Source organism: Protopterus annectens, chromosome 4.part1, assembly GCF_019279795.1.
Source record: "Protopterus annectens isolate FY-2018-M chromosome 4.part1, PAN1.0, whole genome shotgun sequence".
Taxonomy (NCBI): Eukaryota; Metazoa; Chordata; order Ceratodontiformes; family Protopteridae; genus Protopterus; species Protopterus annectens.
The window spans coordinates 296,565,258-296,588,447 of NC_056734.1; positions in this window are offsets into that span (position 1 = coordinate 296,565,258).

Genomic DNA, 23,190 nt, shown 5'->3' on the forward strand with positions numbered 1-23,190 from the left:
TATACCTTTGTAAGCTCTGTATATTGAGAAACACTGAGATTTCTTTATGCAATAGCTGTTCCAACTCTTCACACAGCTTTTTACTCTTACCTGAGAGGGAAGAAGTCACTCTCTGACCAACTGTAGCAAATGGATTGTGGCAACGTTTGTTACGGTCTGCTTCACATTTATCCCAGTTGCTAGTTCCCATATCTTTAAATGAAACATTCAGACTATTGGAAACATTACCCTGTTGGTTGCGCCGTTCTTCTGTAGACAGAAAGTAACTATCCAACGAACCTTGCATCCCATCTCCGTTAGTATTGCAAAAAACATGAGGCAGGTCTATGTTAGGATCACTCGCCATGAAGAAAAATACTGCTGCAATATACCACAAGTAAAACGAAGCACCAAAACAGATAAAAAGACCACCAGGCAAATAATCCACACAATTCTTTTATTTTTCTTTCTATGAAAATTGCATTGTTATGCATTGAAAGAATTCTAGCAACCAATGGTGAAACTGTTCATTCCTGCATAAAATATACTTTTGCTTTGTGCATCCTAATATTTAGACAACACAGAAAGCAATGCAGTATTTTATTTTCATTCCTAACTGCAGTGTCTGCAGATCAGTGATTGTGACATTTCTAAAACAGCTTTCTTGCCTTCTTATATGTGACATTACAGCACCGTGTACACTCAAAGTGCAACATTAAAATGTAACTGACATCATTATATAATAGACTCCAAAAGTCTTTAATTCTGGTACTTTTCACCTTCTGAAGCAATGATTATATAATTATGGGATACATTTTTATAGAAGAGAGACTAATAATTTGCAAATGATTATATTATGCATTCAAGTTTGTGATGAAAAGGCAATCGCATTCAAGGGAATGAAATAAGTCTGAGGAAATGTTCTCAAAACAAAATAAGTAGTAGAAGAGTGCCAGAACACTGAGTTCCAGACTTTTCCATGAATGCTACCTAGTCCACTATTCATCTGCAAAATAATGATTCCAGATTTTTATGGCAAAATTACTGAACAACTTCTAAATTATATTTAGTAGAATTGGAGCCACTTAATATACACACACACACACACACACACACACACACACACACAGTACTTTGCATTACATTACTGTTGGCACACGTTTATGCAATGACTGTATAAAAAGAATATGTCTGTATTTAAGAAATATACTTTCTGTAACTTGGCATACAACAAAATCGATAACACGGTAAAACATGAGGCACAAAACTTCTTAAATAAAAGTAGTACAAACACTAAACAGCAGCTACGTGACAGCAGTTGCACTTACCATTTCATTCCAGTAATAGCAAGAATGATAAAAGCATTTTATCAATGAATAAAGTCAGGGTAGTTATAAATACAAGATATCTTTTGCTGACATCAAAGGGAAATAACATTAGTGTAGTGTTAAGATACGCAGGTTTATCGATATCCACTTATATTATAGCAGGAAATATTTAAAGTTAAAAAGCATTATACAGCTAATAATACTGAAGGAATCAGAAAAAAAGGAAACTTGCTACTTTATTTTTCAACTTGTGAAACTCTCTTTCACAGCTGGTATATGGAAGACAGAAGGACTAGATCTGTAGGTGTACATGATAGTCAATAGATACAAAGAAAATTAGAAGATGAAGTAATTTTAAGATGAGATCTATGTGAGGGCCTGGATTACATGAAGAATTATTTATTGGGTGAATGAATATTGCAGTTTTCCAGTCTGCCATGTTTTCTTTTTTTTTTCTTTTTTTAATTAGGTATTTAAAGGTTTATGATTTAAAAAGATATGATTTTTTGCATGGTTATGTTATTGTAAGCAATCTGTACACAAAATCAATGGCATGTCTTTGAGATTATACTTTTAACTATTAAGGTTTTATCTTATAATAATTACAGTAATATAAAATATACATCCTTTAGGCCTGATCCTGTTGATGACACATGAAAATTAAACATCTTGAGTTCAGAACACTTGGCAAATTAAGACTGCTTTGAGCAAAATAAATTCATGACAGAAGTTTGAGACCCCAGTGATCAACAGTCTAGAAGTTTCTTACTTCTGCCCATCTTTAAGCCCAATCAAACAAGTCTCACCTTTGTAAATACACATACCATAAACAATCACAAATGACTCACAATTAAGCCAGGCACACAAACAAAAAAATGTCTGGTCTTTGTCTTGCTAAGTCATGTGGCTGAATGTATTCCCTATAAATTTGAATTCAAGCCATCTAAGGCCAGTAAGGGAGTGTTAATAATGTGTATAGCTTTTGTAACAAATGAAAATGCAGACATATTGTAAGAAACTTCTAGTTTGTGCTGAAATGTAGAAGTTAAGTGTCAAGTAGTGAGATGAATCTGTTACACATGGGAGGAATTAAGCTCCAATTGTTCATAGGTGTGTACTAGGCTAATGGCCTTGGGGCCTTTAGAAGCCTAGCCATAGGATTATCCTGACATAGTGCCACCTGACCTTTGTTCCCAGTGCCTCTGTCAAGTAGAGCCACTGGTGTTATCCCCGGGGTGAATTTTCTGTTTCCCATCCACTCATCAAGATTTCTCTTGAAGAGGGTCAGTGAGGTGCTCTGCTTGACATGCATGGGAAATCTGTTCCATAGCTTGGGCAGTCTCAGGGCTATGAACCTGTCCCTCCAGCATGTTCTGTTAATTGTGGTAATGAGGTTGAGGTCTCTGGAGCAGATGGTGAGGAGGGATTGGGATTTCTTTAGATGTCACATTTCTAACAGAGCTGGGTCAGACATGGCTTTGTAAGTCAAGCAGAGATCGCCTCTAAGTAGATGATATGAGACAGAGAATAGTTGGAGTTTTTTGAGTCTGTCCATACAGGACAAGTGTTTAAGGCCTAGGATCCTCTTTGTGAGGTACTTTTGTGGCCTCTCCAGTTGTTGCAGGTGTCTAGTGAGGTACATACCAAATGGGGCATTGTACTAGATGATTGGCCTAATGAGGGAAGAGTTGAGGGAGACAATGACCTCTTTCTTCCTAGATGCAGAACCCTTAGTAATGAGATATGTCACATAGAAGGACTTTCTGACCACAGTGGCAATGTGGTGATCGAAAGAGAGGTTGCTGTCAACCTGTGTTCCCAGATCTCTTATAACGTCTTCTTTGTTCAGTGGACTATGATCAATGTGGTAATTCATGGGAACCAGGTTTTTCCCAAAGGAGATGATGACACATTTTTTTGGCATTGAGCTTAAGGCCATGGTTCTGACACCAGTCGATGGTTACAGTGAGGCCATTCTGTAGGATGTAAGCATCACTTAAGGAGTTAATAATAGCACCCAACTTGCAATTGTCTGTGAACTTTGTCAGCCAGAGTCTCTTTGTGTTGGCCTGGACTTCAGACAAGTAGATACCAAACAGGAGAGGATCCAGGACCGAACTCTGCGGGACTCCACTCGTGACTAATCAGCAGACTGACTTGGAGTCAGTTACTTTCACACTGTGGTTTCTATCTGTGAGCCAGTTTGCAACCCACCTAGTGATATAGGGGTCGATGCCAAGCTTAGTGAGTTTTTCTATGATTCCTGAGTGGGGAATGGTATCAAAAGCCTTGGCCAGATCAAGGTAGGCTGTATTAACCACCTTGCCTTCATCCACAGCTCTGGTGACTGACTCAAAGAAGTCGACCAAGTTGAACAGGCATGATCTACCCTTCACAAAATCAATCTGTGTGAGATCCAGAGTTTGGAAATTCCCTATATCCTTGTTTATTAGGTCCATAATGATGCATTCCATAACTTTGCATATCAGACTCATCAGGCTAATGGGGTGAAAGTTCCCAGGGTCTGTAGTCGCTCCTCCTTTGAGGAGAGGGATGACTGTAGCAGTGCGCCATTCGGCAGGGACAAAGCCAGAGGTGAGGCTGAGCTTTAACAGAGCACACAGGTGAGGTGCCAGTTCACTCTGTAGTTCATGTAGAACATAACCAGGGATATTGTCAGGTCCCATAGAAGCTATATTCCTTGCCTTAGACAGTGCTCTTTTAACCTGTGCAGCAGTAATACTGAGTGCCTGGCAATCTACTGGTATTGTGATTGGTTCTTTGGGGGGGGGGGGTAAAGTTAGCACTGAATCTGTTGGCCTGTATACTGGCAATATCTGTTGGCTTGGTATAGGAGGTAACATTGTGCAGTAGCTCAGAGCAAATCTGGGTATTGCTGTGGAGATTCTTTACATAACTCTCGAAGGCCTTGTGGTTGTCTTTACTATCTGCTGCAATTCTGTTTTCATACCTAGCTTTAGAAGATTTGATGAGGGATTGTAGCTAGTATATCTTCATCTATTAGGAAGAATTAGGTTCTGTAAAGTTGACCCAGCGTGAGGGTGCTTTATGTTATGGCATCCTTAACAGGAAGACTGGATCTGAGATGCTTATTATACTAAGAAAATTTTAGATTCAGTGCCTTCTATGGGTATCAGCTCAAGAGCTGTAATAATGAGGGTCTTAAGGTTAGAAAATTGTAATAAATCTTAAGGTCATTGGAGTTGTCTTTTGCAATACTGGACAAAAGCACTAATTTTATTTTGAAGGCTTTCATATAAAGGCCTATATTAATTAATAAAAACTACAGATAAAATGGTAGCGCAATGACTGGGAAACTGTTAGAGACCAATGTAACAAATGACAATAAATAAATAAATAAATAAATATAAACAGAACGTTGAAAGGTCTGCATTCTGTATCAAGTTGGCAAGTCCTTCGTGGTAGTCTGTGCCATTCCAGTAATATATATGCTGTTCCTTGGTTGGTCATGGATATATGAAGAGATATGAACTTTACTTCCTGTGACCTACCAGAAAGATAACTGTAAAACCATTTAAGAATGGAAGGAAAACCTAATGTTTTTAAGGTGTCCAGCAGTAGCGCATGTGCCGTGGTTGTTGCTGTCAGTTGTTTAGCTGACTCTGAATCTTCATGACTTCAAGAAGCTTAGCTCACCAGACCTGTCTTTCAAAGACTGGTTATTTATGTTTTTATAGATTCATAGTCATTACTGCAGTAATTTTACTTTATCTCCTTGAGTCTACTTCTTTTGCCTATGATCTTTCCACGTACCATTGACTTCTCTTGAGGATCCTATATTTACATTATTTTGAAAAAATATTAGAGTTTTTTTTACTACCAGACTTTTTAGTGAATAGGCTGGCTTTATTTCCTTATGCATTCATTGTTTTCATGCTCTTGTAGCTCATACAGTTCTCAAAAGTCTTCTTCAACACTACAGTACAAATATTTTTATTTTTCAGTTCACAGCCTTTTTTATATTCATCATCTAATAGTTATATGTCATTAGAGAAATTTGTTGACAATATGTTGAATTTGTTCTTTTAAATTCTATTTAGATCTGACATAGCTTTCATTAAAACAAACAAGCAATTTTTAATTTCATAGTTGCAGTCACCATGTGCAGAGTTCTTTAAGCGTAGGAATGTCAAACTTGTCCACATTGCCTTCATGTATATTCAATTAAGTTATAACACAATATGTTACATATTTCCAAATAATCCATTTCAAAACATGTAGCTCAAATGTCTGGGTTTGGAGCAGGCAAGGATAATTACCATGCCCTTGAACCACGTCATCTTTCTTGGTGTGTGTGTGTGTGTGTGTGTGTGTGAGGGGGTTGGGGGTAGACATAATGACCTATTGTTGTTTTCCCCTCCCCTGCATTTATCTATGTCTGTGGGCTATCTCCCCTATGGACTACTCTTACCCACAGACACCAACTAGATGCTCTATCCCTCACTGCCAGGCATACAGACTACTGAGCTGTTGATCAAACCTGGGTTGCCTCGGTCATCATTAGTGCTTTATTCCCATACATCATGGTACTGGTTTACCTTGTTGCATGATTGATATCACTCTATCACTCTATCATTCTTTTTGGAGTGGGGTATATCAAAGCCCTGACTTCAATAATCTTTTATTAAATATGAAGGTTAATCCAATCCATACCTTCAGCAATATTCTTGTTTACAGTAGAAAATCTGAGAATTATCTAATGTAAAGTGATCCATTCCTACCAATTTTAGTTCAGTAATTGCCAACATATAAATGTTTATTCTTGTGATCTCACCCTTTACCACATCCAGTTTACCTTGGTTCAAAATTCTTACATTCCAGATTCAATTGGTGTGTAGTTCTTTGCAGCACTGCATTTTCATTTAATCTCTGAACACCTCAGAAAAAGTGGCTTTTTTTTTTACTTTAATTCTGACATGGCATAACTTCTAACCCTATATAGTTCATACTTGTCATCTGCTCTCTCCAGTAGTATGCAGAACACTTTCAGACCCAAAGGCCTCAACTTTTAATATCATATCAACATGTCTTTTGTTTCTTTTGAGCATAGGTTTCATGCAAAAAATATTGGAATGCCTTATCATTACCTTTTCATATAAATCATCTTTAGTGTCATCTGTCTGGTATGACCTGACAACCCCGGGTAGTCCTACATGGTATAGCTCAAAGCTTCACTGAAATATACAAGCTCCTTTACCATAACAAGACAATGGTCCAGAAAGAAGAGTACCAAGAAAAGAGGAAAAGGTGGAATGTTATGCTATGTCATAGGACTGTTCCAATGACATTGCTAAGGTTATTTTTTTCAGGAATGTTGTCAGTGAAACTGACTAGTGTTATATTAGCGCCATGGTTTACCGAAAGCCACATTGAATGCTAAAGTACTTAGAAAACAGTGAAGGAGCTGATGATGTACAAATTTTCCAACATTTTTGACTACAGGGACAGTATGGATATAGGACATTAATTGTGTTTAACATTGTGGATCTTCCTTGCAAGATGAACATTTTTAAGTGCATAGTTGAGAGGCAGATGATGATTGAAGTTGTCAGTTTCTGGAATGTTTAAGTGATGATGAAACCAGTATTCCACTATTTATTTTATTTTATTTTTTTGAACCAGATGAGACGCAGGTTGAACTAGACCAAAGAACTAGAGTAAGAGTTTAAGTGGCAGCTGTGAGGTTCCACTGAATATTAAAGTTGCCAAGGATTTTGATTTCAGAGATGCATGGTTAAGTTAGCACGAGGAAAGCTTCTATAGCTGCAGACTCATCCTTCCCTGAGTATAGGTAGATGCTATTACTGCAGCTATAAAACGAGCTGACAAATTATTCCACTTGGGACTTATAGTTTACTGGCAGGATTAATGAGTCTAGCAAGAAGGTTTAGGCAGTGTGATTTCAATGTGTAAACAAATCTGTGATCTTTGTTTTTCTTTTCATTGAGCTTTGTAGAGACTTAGGTTCATAGGTGTTTACTAGGCTAATAACCAGAAGGGCCTTTTTAAGCCTAGCCATGCATCCCATATCTCTGACAAGTTTTGATACTTTTGATAAGTGTAAGCATGGGCCTAGGAGATGAACAATTTACAGCTTACCTCTATCCATCAGAGACATAGGTTTTCCATCCAATTGTCCAAGTTGCACTTGAATTGGGTTAAGGAGGAACTCTGCTTCACATGGATGGGGAGCCAGATCCATAGACGGGGTAGTCTTTGGGATACATACCTATCTCTCCTGCAGGTCATATTTATATCACAAGCAAGGTTTAAGTCTTTAGAATGTATAATTTTGGTGCTGTTTGTTTTGTGGATATGCAAGAGGTCCATGAGAGAGGGGTCTGACAATGCCCTCTATGCCAGGTATAGATCTCCCCTCAAAAGCCTGTAGGAGACAAAATATAGGGATAGGGCCTTGAGGCTGTCTGCATAGGACATATTACTTATGTCCTGTATTCTTTTAGTGAGGAAACTCCGTGGATGTTCTAATTGTTGGATATGCCTGGTTAGGTACATGCCAAAGGGGGCATCGTACTCAGTGATAGGTCTGATGAATGCCGAATACAGTGGACCAATGACTTTCTTGGACTTAGATGTCATACCTGTGTTTATAATTGTGCAACATAGAATGATTTCCTCACCACTTTAGACATGTGATAATCAAAGGCTAGATTACTATCTATGTGTGTCCCTAAGCCCCTGACTACTGAGTCAACTCTAAGGGGTGTGTTCTCAATATGATAGTTACCAGGGATGGATGACTTCCCAAAGGATAGTATTATACGTTTCTTCATATTAATTTTTAGTCCATGGCTCTGACATCAGTTGTTTGTCTGTCTCAAACCCTCCTGGAAATATTTGTGTCAGTGTGAGATTCAATGACAGCTCCTAGTTTGCAATAATCTGCAAATTTAATCAGCCAGAGACCACTGACATTGGCCTTGACTTCTGAGAAGTAAATTCCAAAAAGGAGAGGCCCAAGGACTGATCCCTGAGGGACTCCACTTGTGGCTGGCCTCTTTGTAGAGGTGGACTCCCTAGTTCTAACTTCCTATGTTCTGTCTGTGAGCCATTTGGCTGGGTGACATATGGGTTTGTACCTAACCTCTTGAGTTTGTCAACAGTACCCGAGAGGAGTATTGTGTCAAATGCCTTGGCCCGATCAAGGTAGGCAATGTGAATGACTTTGCCCTCATCCATTGCTTTGGTGGCCTTCTCGAAGAAGTCCACCAGGTTGAGTGAGCATGATCTGCCCTTGGCAAAACCAAATTAGGTGGATCCAGTGTCTGGAGGTTTACTGTATCTCTGTTGATCATCTCCATGATAATTATTTCCATGGCTTTACATATAAAACTAGTGGGACTTATGGGTCTGTAGCTTCCAGGATCTGTAGATGACCCACCTTTGTGCAGAGGAATGATTGTTGCCTTTCTCCATTCATGAGGCACAAAGTCTGTTTGGAAGCTACAGTTAAATAGTAATTCCAGAGGCCCTGATAGGTCATGTTTCATGCTATTTATCATCTCCCAGGCCCATGTTTATATTTATCAGGGGTATCAGAACTTGTCAGAGGTTTGGGATGCATGGCTAGGCTTAAAATGGTCCTTGAGGTCATTAGCCTAGTAAGCACCTATGAATCTATGAACCTATGAACCTGGGAACGGAATGTGATATAAAGGAACTTGAGCAGGAGGGAGTATATAAATATTTGGGAATTGAAGAAGGATCGACAATAAAACATGAACAAATGTGAGCAAAACTCATTAAGGAATACTTTAGAAGACTATAAACAATATTGAAAAGAGTCCTGACATCTAGGAACAAAGTTCAAGCTATAAAACAATTTGCTCTTCCTCTTCTAAGTTACAGTTTTTGGTCGATTGGCCACAAAATGTACTGGAGCAGTTAGACAAGAAAGCAATAAAAATGTTTCATGCTTATCTAATGATGTATAAAAATCAGTGTATTCCAAGATTATATATGCCTTGTTCTAAAGGAGGTGTGGGCATATTTGAAACTGATTACATGTATAGATCTGCAGTGACTCATAAGACTGCATACATATCTGCTCACCTTGCCAGATGCAAACATAGAGAAAGGTTTGAAACACAAAGAGAACAAATATAAGATAACTTCCCTGCTTAGATTAGCAGAAGCATATTGGTGTCAAGTGGGAGTGCAAACCAAACCAGAAGTAGACAAAAATCAAGCAGCAACTGAATGTGTCAAAAAAAAAAAAAACAAAAGAAAAAATATACGGAAAAGGATCAGATGAGAAGACAATAAATATGGAAAAAATATAACTATAGTTGCAAGTACAGAAAACTCTTGGAACAGCATCATGTCAATCAGGATCTGATGCAGCAATGGTTAAGGAGGGGTGAATTTAAACCAAAAGATGAAAGGTTAATATTAGTAGCCCAGGACAGTGGACTATGTACATGTTGATTTACAAAGTCCATTGGACATATGAGAGAAACAGTCAAAGGCAGGTTCTGTAAAACAGAACTGTAAACAGTCACACATCTTGTTGCTGAGTGTGATGCACTAATTGCAGAGGGCCTGTATACTGAAAGGCATAATAATGTGGCAAGATTGTTGAATTGTGGATTGTGCAAACATTACAATACTGAAGTAAATGAGAAGCACTGGAAACATGAGCTACAAAGCATTATAGAATGCTGAAGTTTGTATCACATGGGATCACTCATTAATAGTAGTCTATGAAAAGAAGACAAAAGTAGCATTGATCACTGCGACTAATACACGCAGTGATTACAGTTTCTTATATACAGAGAGATACAAAGTCATAAAATACCAGGATTTGCAAGTAGAAATGAGGGCAATGTGGAAGAAGGATACACAGACAGTTCTTATAGTAGAAGGAGCAACGGGTCTCATAAAAAGAATTTAAAGTCTTATTTACATATGCTGCTGATACATGTAAATCTGTATGAAAAGCAGAAAGAGTCAGTCCTGAACACATTGCAGGTACTGCAAAGAGCAATTTTGGCTAACATCAAAGGCTGAAACAATACTAATTTAATGAACTTTAATAATAACTGCAACAGATTAAACATTTTACAATGAGTTGGTGAGAAAGGCTCCGTAAACACAAATAAAACATTTTACAATAGCTGATAAGTAATAATATACAATTTGAGAAAAGCCCCATAATAGATAAAACACTTTAAAATAGATTGGGTTATACCTTGTAAATAGGGGATATTAGGCCCCACAACAAACTGAATGCAAATAAATTAAGTGAATATAACTGCATTCCATAAAGTGGAGAATCATGAACAGAATTCTCAAGAACAGAAGGTTTTACCCTGCATATACACTTTCAGTGGAAAGGAAGCCACAGGGCTAGTTTGTGATGTTCTTCAGGGGCAGATAAATCATGTCAAGGCTATCTATTTGGACAGAGTGAAAAAGGTACGGAAGCATTCATATAACAGATATATGTGAAATATGTTTACAAGCATATGCCTCCATTTGAAATCTTTTCCTGGCCTCCAAAAGATGAACTATCAAAACATATTAAGGTGTGCATGGACCAAGAGTAGGAGTTCTTTTTCATTATGTCCAGGGCTGAGGCTCACTGGCCGTAGTTGGTTTGGCTTTTAAACCCTTCCTATACTCATTGTTGGCTTTCCTTTTGCATGTAATGTGGTGTGACATAACGATTCTCCAGATCACCTATGCCATGTGCAGGATGCAGTCATACCTGATCCAGGATGCCATTTTATTTTAGTGTATTGTATATTCTTTTAATGCCTTGCTAGAGATCTATGCATGATTCTTTTAGTCCATTCTCTATTTTTTAATTTATTATAAATAGCTTGATGATTATCAGTACAAACATTAATTTTTGGCTATTTATGTTTTCCTATCTGTTTTGGTAAACTTCATAGACACAAATATGTTTTATTAAAATTGAAATAATTTGTCTGACATTGGTCTTTTCACACACCCTGATCATGCTTTGGTATTTGGCTGTGCCCATACATTTGTATGGCTTGTGGACATCACTTCAACTGCTCACTTTCTTTTTGTTACGTTGAGGTTAATACACTATGTTGAATATAATGCTGACATGCTGACTTTGATCTCAATTCTGTTTCTGACATTGAACCTTCTGTTTTTCATTGTTGCTACTCTACCTGTCAAACTCCATGTAGACTTTGGCCTCAGCTCTGGTTTGAATCTCACACATCATGTTTTTCAATGTTATTATCCTTAGAGTCAATCTCCATGTCAGCTTTGATTATGGTTCTTGGTCAAATGTCAAACTTTAGGAACATAGGGGTCAACTTTTCCTGAACCAAGCTGGATGTAAAATAAAGACCAGCTTTAACTTTGGGCATTCATTCATTCATTCATTCATTCATTCATTCATTCATTCATTCATTCATTCATAATGTAGCCCTCTGGTTAAAACTGGTTGTGACTGCACCCATGATTAAGACCTTAGCCATTGCTATCATGGTAAGCCTTGGCCCTTCTAAATGCCATCCAAAAGCTATCCAGAATTGTTTTGATCACATTAACTAGGGCAGAGTCTTGTCAAGATCAGGACTGAGCACTCAACTCATTGAAGATGACATTACTGGAGGTCAAACTCAGCAACAATATTCTTAACCTCAAATTTACTGGCATAGGTGATCAAAGCCCTCTGTATGAGAGTTAAAATTTTTGATTTCCTCATAGCAGTTTTTGATGGGTTGTTTATGATTCTTATGATGGTGTCCCTCTAGAAAACTCTAGAGCTTGTATTAATTTTAACCTTGACCTAAGTATCCTGCACAAAAGATTGGGTTTGGAATATCAGTTATTAAAATTTTGCAGTGATGCAACTGATTTAGCACTTGTCTACTTTGGGCAAAATTTTGACACAACTAACAGTCTGCCTTTATTTTCTGCAAGGTACTACTGGATATACAAATTAAATTGGTGCTAGTACAATCAGTTTCTGTACTTGACTAGCATTTATTACTGTCCCAATATAAACCTGATTTGTCTGCTGCCAATATTTTTATTTCTTACTCTGTCCACAATTCTTGTTCTAACAGGTTGCAAAGTAAGAGATAACTTGCAATAGCTGTCTTGGTCGGGAAAAATTTGCATTCTCCCACCATAGTTTCTTAACTCACAAATGCATGTACAACTTAACAGTAAAACCCTGATCTGGCCTATTCAACAAGTGGGCACCAAATCTCAAGTAGGCATTGCCATTGTGTTGGCCTATACCATGTCTGTCCTCCAAGATAAGTGAACTGGAACTGGCCGCTTAAGACAATATTTGCCTACATGGAGACTCCAGTATGTGACACTAATCAAATGTGGGTCATCTGGGATGTAGTTAGGGCTTCATCTCTCTGTTTGCTTTCTTTCTGTATTCATAGGTTCATAGGTAGGTACTAGGCTATCAGCCCTGGGGCCTATACAAGCCCAGCCAAAAAGGTACCCTGGCTTTTGCCACCCAAGAAAATTATTTTCCTGTGCCACTGTCGAGCAGAGCCACAGAGGTGATCCCCAGGGTGAATTTCCTATTTCCCATCCAATCATCAAGATTTTTCTTGAAGAGTGCTGATGAGGAGCTTTGTTTGATATAGATAGGTAGTTTATTCCAGAGTATGGGAAGTCTCTGGGAAAGGAATTTATCCCTCCGGCATGTTCTGTTTATTGTGGTGACAAGGTTTAGGTCCCTAGAGCGTGTAGCCCGGAGGGATTGGGATTTCTTTAAGTGGAGCATGTCCAACTGCTCTGAGTTTGACATAGCTTTGTATGTTAGGCAGAGATCACCTCTGAGTAGGCGATATGCGACGGAGTAAAGCTGGAGTTTTTTGAGACGGTCAGCATAGGGCATCTGTTTGAGGCCGGTAATCCTCTTTGTGAGGCATTTCTGCAGCCTTTCCAGTTGTTGGAGATGTCTTGTGAGGTACATACCAAAAGAGGCATTCTACTCTATAATGGATCTAATGAGTGATGAGTAGAGGGGAACAATTACCTCTTTTTTTCTGGATGAGAAACCTTTTGTGATGAGGTGTGCCACATAGAAGGATTTCCTGACTAATATGGCGATGTGATTATCAAAGGAGAGACTACTGTCCACCTGTGCCCCAAGGTCTCTTATCACACTTTCGGTGTTACGTATACTACCGCCCATGTTGTAGTTCATGGGTACAGAGTTTTTACCAAAGGAGATGACAATGCACTTTTTGGCATTGAGCTTGAGACCATGGCATCTGTCGCAGTGAGGCCCTTTTGTAGGATGTCCACATTGTTAGGAGTTTCGATTATGGCTCCTAGTTTGCAGTCATCTGCAAACTTCATTAGCCAAGACCTTCTGTGTTAGCCTGTACTTCAGAGAAGTAGATACCAAACAGGAGAGGACCCAGGACTGAACCCTGTGGTACTCCACTTGTCACTGGTCTGAAGTCTGATTTGGTGTCTGCTACTTTCACAGTGTGGGTTCTATCAGTGAGCCAGTTTGCAACCCATCTTGTGACATAGGGATTTATACATAGTTTAGTGAGTTTATCTATAATTCCAGAGTGGAGGATGGTGTCAAAAGCCTTACCAAGATCTAGATAGGCTGTGTGAACCACCTTAACCTTGTCTACAGCTTTGGTGACTGCTTCAAAGAAGTCTATCAGGTTTAGGAGACATGATCTGCCTTTTACAAACCCAAACTGAGTGGGATCCAGAGTTTGGAGATTACCACTGTCTTTGTTTATAAGTTCCATGATGATACGTTCCATGGCCTTGCAGACCAGGCTCATCAGGCTAATGGGGCGGAATTAATTTTTTGACCGATCTAAATCTGCTTCACCTCCCCCAGACTACCGTCCTGATGACTGTTAAACCTGCACCTTATCTTAGCAAAAACCTTTGTTTAACACACCAACTATACAAGGCATACCTACCCTAACAAACATGCATACACACACTCACACACCCAGAAGCATACCAACCCCAGTGAACACAAACACCACCCTACATTCAAGACACTAAATCTATCCCCTTACTTATCACTCACTCTACACCTAGCCCACCTACACTCACATAAGCACTCCCAGTGCCTAATTCTGAAACTTTCAAAATATCTGAAAGTTGATCATTGTTTTCCCAAACCTAAACTTATCTTATCCACAAGAATTTAATGCTCCATTCATCCCAGTTTTAAAATTTCAATGAAGTGAACATTCAATGGCATTTCAGTCATTCATTCTTTTGACATACTTCTAATTTGATTCAGTGAATAATAATGGTATACATACATACATATGTATATATATATATATGTTTACTATTGAAATCTCGAAAGTAAAAAAAGGTACTTAACAGCAAACTAATTCACCTAAAGTAAACCAACGGCCTGTAAACTCCCAAAGGAAATCCAACAGCAAACTCAGCTGGAGTACACCCAAAGTAAGCAGCTATACAAGCAGATAAATCCAATGAGCGAACAACTGAAAGCTAAAAACTGGAAAACAGGAAAAACTCTGGCAAAACTGATTTATTTAAGCCTTAAAATTATAGCTTTTCGTCAGTCCACAGACTAACTTCTTCAGAAACAATGTATCCAAAACAAGTTTCAACAGTCCTCTTGGCTTTAGTAGGGACATATTTGGCATAGATGTCACATAGAAATGTATTAGAAGATAACTCTCATGACCTCTTAGACTGACAAAGCCATAATAATGGGGGGGGGGGGTAAAGGGCCATAAATAGAGACAGAGTTTTAATACTGCACTGGCGAATTTAGGACATTGGTAGCATATATAGGTTGTACATTAGCATGAACTTTCTGAAAAGCATGAAGTTTGAATCTCAAATGTCATCCATCAGTTTCTGACTACTCTGCAATAACATGCCAATGATTTGCCAGGAAAAAAAATGTTATGAGGAAAAGATAACAGATATAAGGCAAAAACTAGACATTCTGCACAGATCAGGACAGGTGAGAGGTATGTACTCAAATGCATGGCATATTGAGTCACATCCATCCAGAGATCATCCCAGTGGTATGGTAGGAAGCCACATGTTTGTTAGAAAAACATCTGGACATCCTGGGACTATCTGGATAGTTGAGAAGTACGAATGTGAAGTATATGGTCCAAATACAGTACAGGACAGTGAACCTACAGCTCAGAATATAGTGATATCCCATTCCTGGAATTCTGTACTGAAGCTGCGTTAATGATTTGTAACAGGAAATGGGAGTCCCATGTAAAATGATCACACAGTGGAAGTGTGTGTGTATTGAATAGGGACACACAGATGAATTGTAGGAATGAACACAGGGAAAGAGTACAGGTTAAACTCTTGTATGTACAGCAGAGGAAGGCATGTCAAAGGAAGATGGTTGTATCAGCAAAACCAAGCACATATCTATATGGTACAGTATGGACTGTACAATGAAAATGTGTTGTCTCTGACTGTCACAAAATGTGACATAACAATGGGGAGGATGTCTATGTGAGATAAGCATCCTAACATGAATAATGCAGAGGAAATCTATCAGGGATCTGACATACAATTGAGGTAAGGCGCATATTGGGAATTAGTGCAAAATGATATACCGAAATATGGGTGTACTCTCAGCAGAGGTCTCCAGCAAGGTAGCCATAGGTAGAGGACCATGGCAAACATTATAAGAACCAATCACAATCATAGACAATAGCAGAATAAGACCACCACTAACTCCATGCCTTTAACATAGCATACGTGATGTGGAGTGATAACAGATGAGCCTGCACACACACACACACACATACACACGCACACACACACACACACACACACACACACACACACACACACACACACACACACACACACACACACACACACACACACACACACACACAAACACACACACACTTGACAAATATTATGTTACATCCACACTCTGTGAGGGTAACCACACACACAGTCCTGCTACTGTAATGTCTGCAGGAGTTGTTATGAGGGACACTGCTCTACCTGTATGTGACAGTATGGTAAATACAGACTACTTGCTTGTGTGCATGGCATATAATTATGGTGTAATCTTTGCTGTTATGAATGATATACATGCTAGTAATGTTGTCAAACACCTATGTATGCAGTATGTACATACGCTGAACAGGTAGAAAACATGCATCTGGTGTACCAACTTTCTAAAGCCTAAAACACTGCATCAACGGGCCCAGACAATATCCCAGGATGCCATCTAAATAGCATGAAACATGACCTATTGGGCCCTCTGGAATTGATATTTAACTGTAGCCTCCAAACAGAATTTGTGCCTCATGAATGGAGAACAGCAGCAATCACCCCACTGCACAAAGGTGGTCCATCTATAGACACTGGAAACTACCGACCCATATGTTTCACTAGTCATAGAAGTAAAGCTGTGGAAAGAATTGTCATGGAAATGATCAATAGTGATATAGTAAACCTCCAGACACTGGACTGAACCCAGTTTGGTTTTGTCAAGGGCAGAACATGCCTACTCAATCTGGTGGACTTCTTTTAGGAAGGCTCCAAAGTGGTGGATGATGGCAAAATAGTTCACACTGCCTACCTGGCTAAGGCATTTGAAACAATACCCCACTCAGGCATTGTTGACAAACTTAAGAGGTAAGGTACAAACTCTTATATCATCTGGTAGATAGCCAACTGCCTCACAGACAGGAGCCATGAAGTTAGGACAGGGGAGTCCACTTCTACAAAGAGGTCATTCACAAGTGGAGTTCATCAGGGATCTGTCCTTGGACCACTCCTTTTTGAAAGTACTTCTCTAAAGTCAAAGCCAATGTCAATAGTCTCTGGCTGACCAAATTTGCAGATGATTGCAAATTAGGAGCTGTCATTGAAACCCACACTGACACAAATATTCTCCAGAAAGGGCTGACACAAACAAACAACTGATGTCACAGCCATGGACTAAAACTAAATGACAAGAAATGCATAATAATATTCCTCAGGAAATCATCCACCCCAGTAACTATCATATTGACAACACACCCCTTAAAGTTGACCAGAACTTATGGACATGCATAGACAGTAATCTAGCCTTTGACAATCACTTGTCTACAGTAGTGAGGAAATCATTTTATGTTGTGCAACTTACAAACAAAGGTATGTCATCTAGTCCAAGGAACCCATTGCTCCACTGTATTCCACATTCATCAGACCTATCATTGAGTACAGTGTCCCCTTTGTTATGTACATAACCAGGCATATCCAAAAATTGGAACATCCACAGAAGCTCCTTACTAAAAGAATACAGGATCTAAGTAAAATGTCCTGTGCAGACTGCCTCATGGCCCTATCCCTGTATTCTTTCTTCAACAGGATTTTGAGGGAGATCTATGCCTGGCATACAGGGCATTGTCAGATCCCACTCTGATGGACCTCCTGCATATCCCCAAGACAAACAACACCAGAATTAACCATTCTAAAGACTTAAATCTTGCCTGTGATATAAATAGGACCTGCTAGAGAGACAGGTATGTATAGCAGAGACTACTCCATCTCTGGAACAGGCTCCCCATCCATATGAAGCAGAGTTCCTCCCTAAAACAATTCAAGTGCAACTTAGACAATTTGATGGGAAATAGGAAATTCATTCCTGGTTTGGCACCTATGTCTCTAATTAACACAGGCAACCTGTAAATGGTTCATCTCCCACACACCTGCTTGTAAATGTTTCATTTCCCAAGCCTCTGCTTACACTTATCAAGGGTATCAGAATTTGTCAGAGATTTGGGATGCATGGCTAGACTTAATAAGGGCCTTCTGGTCATTAGCCTAGTAAACATCTATAAACTTTTTTAACTGTTTAGAGTGTAATAAAATAAAAATTGAATTCGGCTCAGAATACAATTTGAATAAATTGCATTTATTTAAACATTATTTGCTTTAACATTGCTACACACTCAAGTGTGCTAGCTTGCACTCCACTTGAATTGTTTTGAGTGCTGTTCTAGTGTAAAAAAAAAAAAAAACAATTCTAAACTTGTTTCCTGCCTTTCCTGTAACTAGTCTAGCCCAGATACAGATTTGCTGTGTCCAGGACTGTTTGTAGCTTCTGAGCACCCCAAGCCTTTCTGTGTTGGAGGGAAGCCTTCTAGCTTATCAGTGGGAGTGGAAAGCACCTTGTAGCCTATGTACCACAAGAGTGGTTTCTGGCCCAGAAATTGTAGTTTATTGGCCATTGGGCAGTTTTTTCCATCTCTTTAAACTTCTGCTTTAAAAGCCTGCATTTGTGCTTGTTTACTTTTCCTGTAATTAGTCTAGTTCAGATACAGATTTGCTGTATCCAGGACTGTATGTAATCTTCTGGGCCCCCCAAGCCTGTCTGTGTTGGAGGGTAGCCTTCTAGCTTGTCAGTGGGAGTGGTAAGCACTAGGTACCCTATCTACCACAAGAGGAGTGGTTTCTGGCCCAGAAATTGTAGTTTATTGTACATTTGGGCAGTTTTTCCATCTCTTTCAACTTTCTGGTTTAAGAGCCCATGTTTGCACTTGCTTCCTGCCTTTCCTGTAGCTAGTCTAGTCCAGATACAGATTTGCTGTATCCAGAACTGTTTATAACTTCTGAGTGGTGCCAAAGTCTGCTCTTCAATTTTTCCCTTAGACATGCTAGTTCTCTCCTCTCCTGCACTTTTACTAGCTTATCAGTCTAGCACCTTACCAGACTTCTTGCAGCAATTATTGTAGCATACAAAAGTCCTGCCAGCACTAAACATTCTGCAAGGAAACAGCTCCAGTACTTATTATTAATATCCACCCATCCATGCATGTCTAAAGGTCAGTTCCCTATACTTTCTCCTATTAACCTGGTGAACTTGGGCATCCTGAGGCTATGTAGCAACTGCCTCATGTACACAGACAACCCTCTCCTCTTACCTCTCAACACTCAGACTTGCAAGAGATGCATTTATATATCCAAATTGGAAACCACACACTCTCTAGCCAAGACCAGAATAGCTGGTCAAGAGGAGAAGGTCAACACTTGCACCACAACACATGGAACACATAGCCCTCCAGAACACACACCAGCACTGCCTTCACATAAAAACACAAACCACACACCCACCTTTGTGGAGGCTCTCAATAAAAATCTACCCAAAAAGCAGAGACATCCAAGGCAGAAACAAACTCGACCAAGCATTAATCAAGAGACAAATAACTCTCCTAAACAGTGTGCCACTCAACCAAAGCTCCTAAGGCAGAACAGCATGCCCAACACACTAGTCATAGGTGACTCGATTGTGAAGAACACTGATGTCCCACTAGGTTGAATAAGGAGAAAGTAACAGTCAGCTGCCTGTCAGTTGCCAGGATCCACCATATAATGCATGCATTCAGGTCCCTCCACAACAAGTACAAATATGACTCTGTTGTTGTACATGTGGGTGTGAATGACCTGAGACGTACCTCCCTGGACTACATGAAAAGAGACATGGTGGAGCTCTCAGATTATGTAGCCCAGGCGGGTATTACCCTAGCCCTGAGCAGCATCCTATCATCACCCAGAATGATTCCACAATACAAGCTGAAAATGATAGATTTCAACAATTGCCTAAGTTTCTTGTGTCATTCTAAGGGGATCCAGTATCTGTCAGCCTGGGATGACATGATTAACAGACCTCAATGCTCTGCCAGAGATGGACGGCATCTGTCACCCCTGGACTTCTGGATACTGGCCAAGGCTCTTGTCACCCCTATAGTCCCTTTTTTAGGCAGTGTCCCAAAGACCAAATTACCACCATAACAGCTACAAACAAATGCAGTCTGAGGGTCATGCTGTTTAATGCTAGAAGTCTAAATCTGAAAAAGCACTCACTCAAAGCACTCCTTAAAATGGAGAACATTGACATTTGTGTTGTAACAGACACCTGGTTCAAGGCAGAAGAAAGTACCCCTGCACTACCAGGCTATAACTCATTCCACACCGTTTGGCCCCACAACTTGGACCGAAGCTTCAATAGTGGTGGCATTTTCATATTCATAAAGGATGCACACACTTCCAGACTGGTAGCCCAACATAAAGCATCAGAGATACTTCAGGAGCAGCTAACATAGGGTAAGACAGCAATTCAGGTTGTAGCCTGGTATAGGTCCCCAACAATGTCCCAAGACTCACGCTCCACTTTCCTAAGCACATTGGAGAATATTAGGGTTCAACCTAACACTCTCATACTGGGTGACTTCAACTACCCCTCCATTAACTGGGAAAACTACTCATGTACCAATACATTTGCCCAACATTTCCTGAAATTCATTAATTCAAATGCCCTGGACCAGCTCGTTCTGACCCCCACTAGAGGTAGCAACATCCTTGACCTGGTCATTACTAACATGAGCAACCATTGCTCTACACCAATAGTTAACTACTCCCTGGTTAGATCCAACCACAAACTAATCACCCTGGAAATCCACATCCCACTCTTCTACCACCCGCAAAGATAACCACCACAAAAAACTTTTCCAAAGCTAACTTTGGGCTCCTAAAAACAGAGGTGGCTAACTTCATGGCACCCATGCAAATGGAGAATAGTTGCATGACCACCGAGTCATACATCAATGCACTGTACAAACATATACACAAATGCATGGATCCCACCATACCCAAAAGAACCAAGACACTCTCCTCCAAAAAAAGGAAGTCAATCTAGCGATCCCCTGCCATAAACAAATTCTACAACAGAAGTAGAAAACTGATGCAGAATAAGATGAAGTCCCAAGATTGGAAAAACTCCCTTAGCCTCAACAAAAAGTTGAGATCCCTCATCAAATCCTCTAAAGCTAGGTATGAAAACAGAATTGGATAGTAAAGACACCACAGGGCCTTCTATAGTTATGTACCTCCTATACTGAGCCAACAGATATTGCCAACATACTGGACAACAGATTCAGTGCCAACTTTACCCCTCTCCCTCCCAAAGGACCAATCACAATACCAGTAGATTGCCAGGCACCCAGTATTACTGCTGCACAGGTTAAAACAGCATGGCCCAAGGCCAAGAATACAGCTTCCATTGGGCCTGACAATATCCCTGGCTGTGCTCTACATGAATTACAGAGTGAACTGGCACCTCACCTGTGTGCCGTGTTCAATCACAGCCTCATCTCAGGCTTTGTCCCTACTGAATGGCACACTGCTACAGTCATCCCTCTCCACAAAGGAGGAGCAACTACAGACCCTGAGAACTATTGCCCTATTAGCCTGATGAGTCTGATATGCAAAGCTATGGAACGCATCATCATGGACCTAATAAACAAGGATATAGGGACTCCCCAAACTCTGGATCCCACACAGTTTGGTTTTGTGAAGGGTAGATCATGCCTGCTCAACTTGGTCAACTTCTTTGAGTCAGTCTCCAGAGCTGTGGATGAAGGCAAGGTGGTTCATACAGCCTACCTTGATCTGGCCAAGGTGTTTGATACCATTCCCCATTCAGGAATCATTGAAAAACTCACTAAGCTTGGCATCAACCCCTATATTACTAGGTGGGTTGCAAACTGGCTCACAAATAGAACCCACAGTGTGAAAGTATCGGACTCCAAGTCAGACTGCTGGCCAGTCATGAGTGGAGTCCCACAGGGTTCGGTCCTGAGTCCTTTTCTGTTTGATATCTACTTCTCTGAAGTCCAGGACAACACAGAGGGTCTCTGGCTGACAAAGTTCGCAGATGACTGCAAGTTGGACGCTGTTATTAACTTATCCAAACTGGAAACAAAGCTGAAAAAAATGAAAAACATATTTAACAGATTTAGATGGACATGATATTGAATGGTTAATGTGTTTACATTTACTGTTTTTCTCTTTCATAATTGACCTGGACAACGGAACCAGTTTTAATCCGAACGATACCCCTGGGATTCTGCTTGATAGACTCACTGAAGAGGAGATGAGGAATGAAAATCGGCAGGACTTGGGTGCGATACCGAAAAAGAATGCTTTTTCATCGGTTGGTCTGCAAGGTACTGTTTGTAATAACAAAAAAAACACTGAAGAATGGCTCAAGAGAGACATTCATTTTAACATTAATAATAAAAGGAATGAAGGACAAATTGATGGAGAGTCCTATGTGATGAAAATTGATAGATTGAACAACATGATGACTAAATATAGAACACTGAGTATTGAAAATGCCTATCTGAGGGAATGTTTAAAAAGGGAAATAGTCCCTAAAGGTTTAAGGGTTTATAAATACCCGAACAATGTGCAAATTGGTTCCCATTTTCATGAATGTTTGCTGAAAGTTTTTAACAATTGTGGTCTAGAGGTCATGAAATTAATTATTGAAGAGAACGAAAGCAAGCAGGTGGAACTGGGTAGGGAAATTGACGTTTTGGATACATGTATTATAACAGATTTAATACACGGCATCAAAGAGGAAAGGGACAAATATTTTAAAATTAGAAAGGACATAGTTATGAAGTGCGAGGAAGTCATTCAGCGCAAGCTAGGTAAATTAAATAGGGATATCAATGAATATGATAGCCATACATGTTATCCTAAACCTGCTTACCAAGGATATAATTTAAATAGTTTTAAAGGGACATGGAACAACAAAAATAAAAACAACTATATTGAAAACAAGCAGGGTTATAGGAAAGATGATATATGGAATGAAGAATTATATGATATGGATTTCCCACCACTAGCGGAAAGGGGAATGACACATGATGGAAATTCGAATTATAAGGGAAATTTTCAGAGGAGGGGGGGGGAGAAGAGGGAGGGGGAGATATTAGCAGATACCCCTATACCTGATAAGAATGGATCCACCACAGATACCATCGTGATTGACAATGTGAAAAATACTTACCAG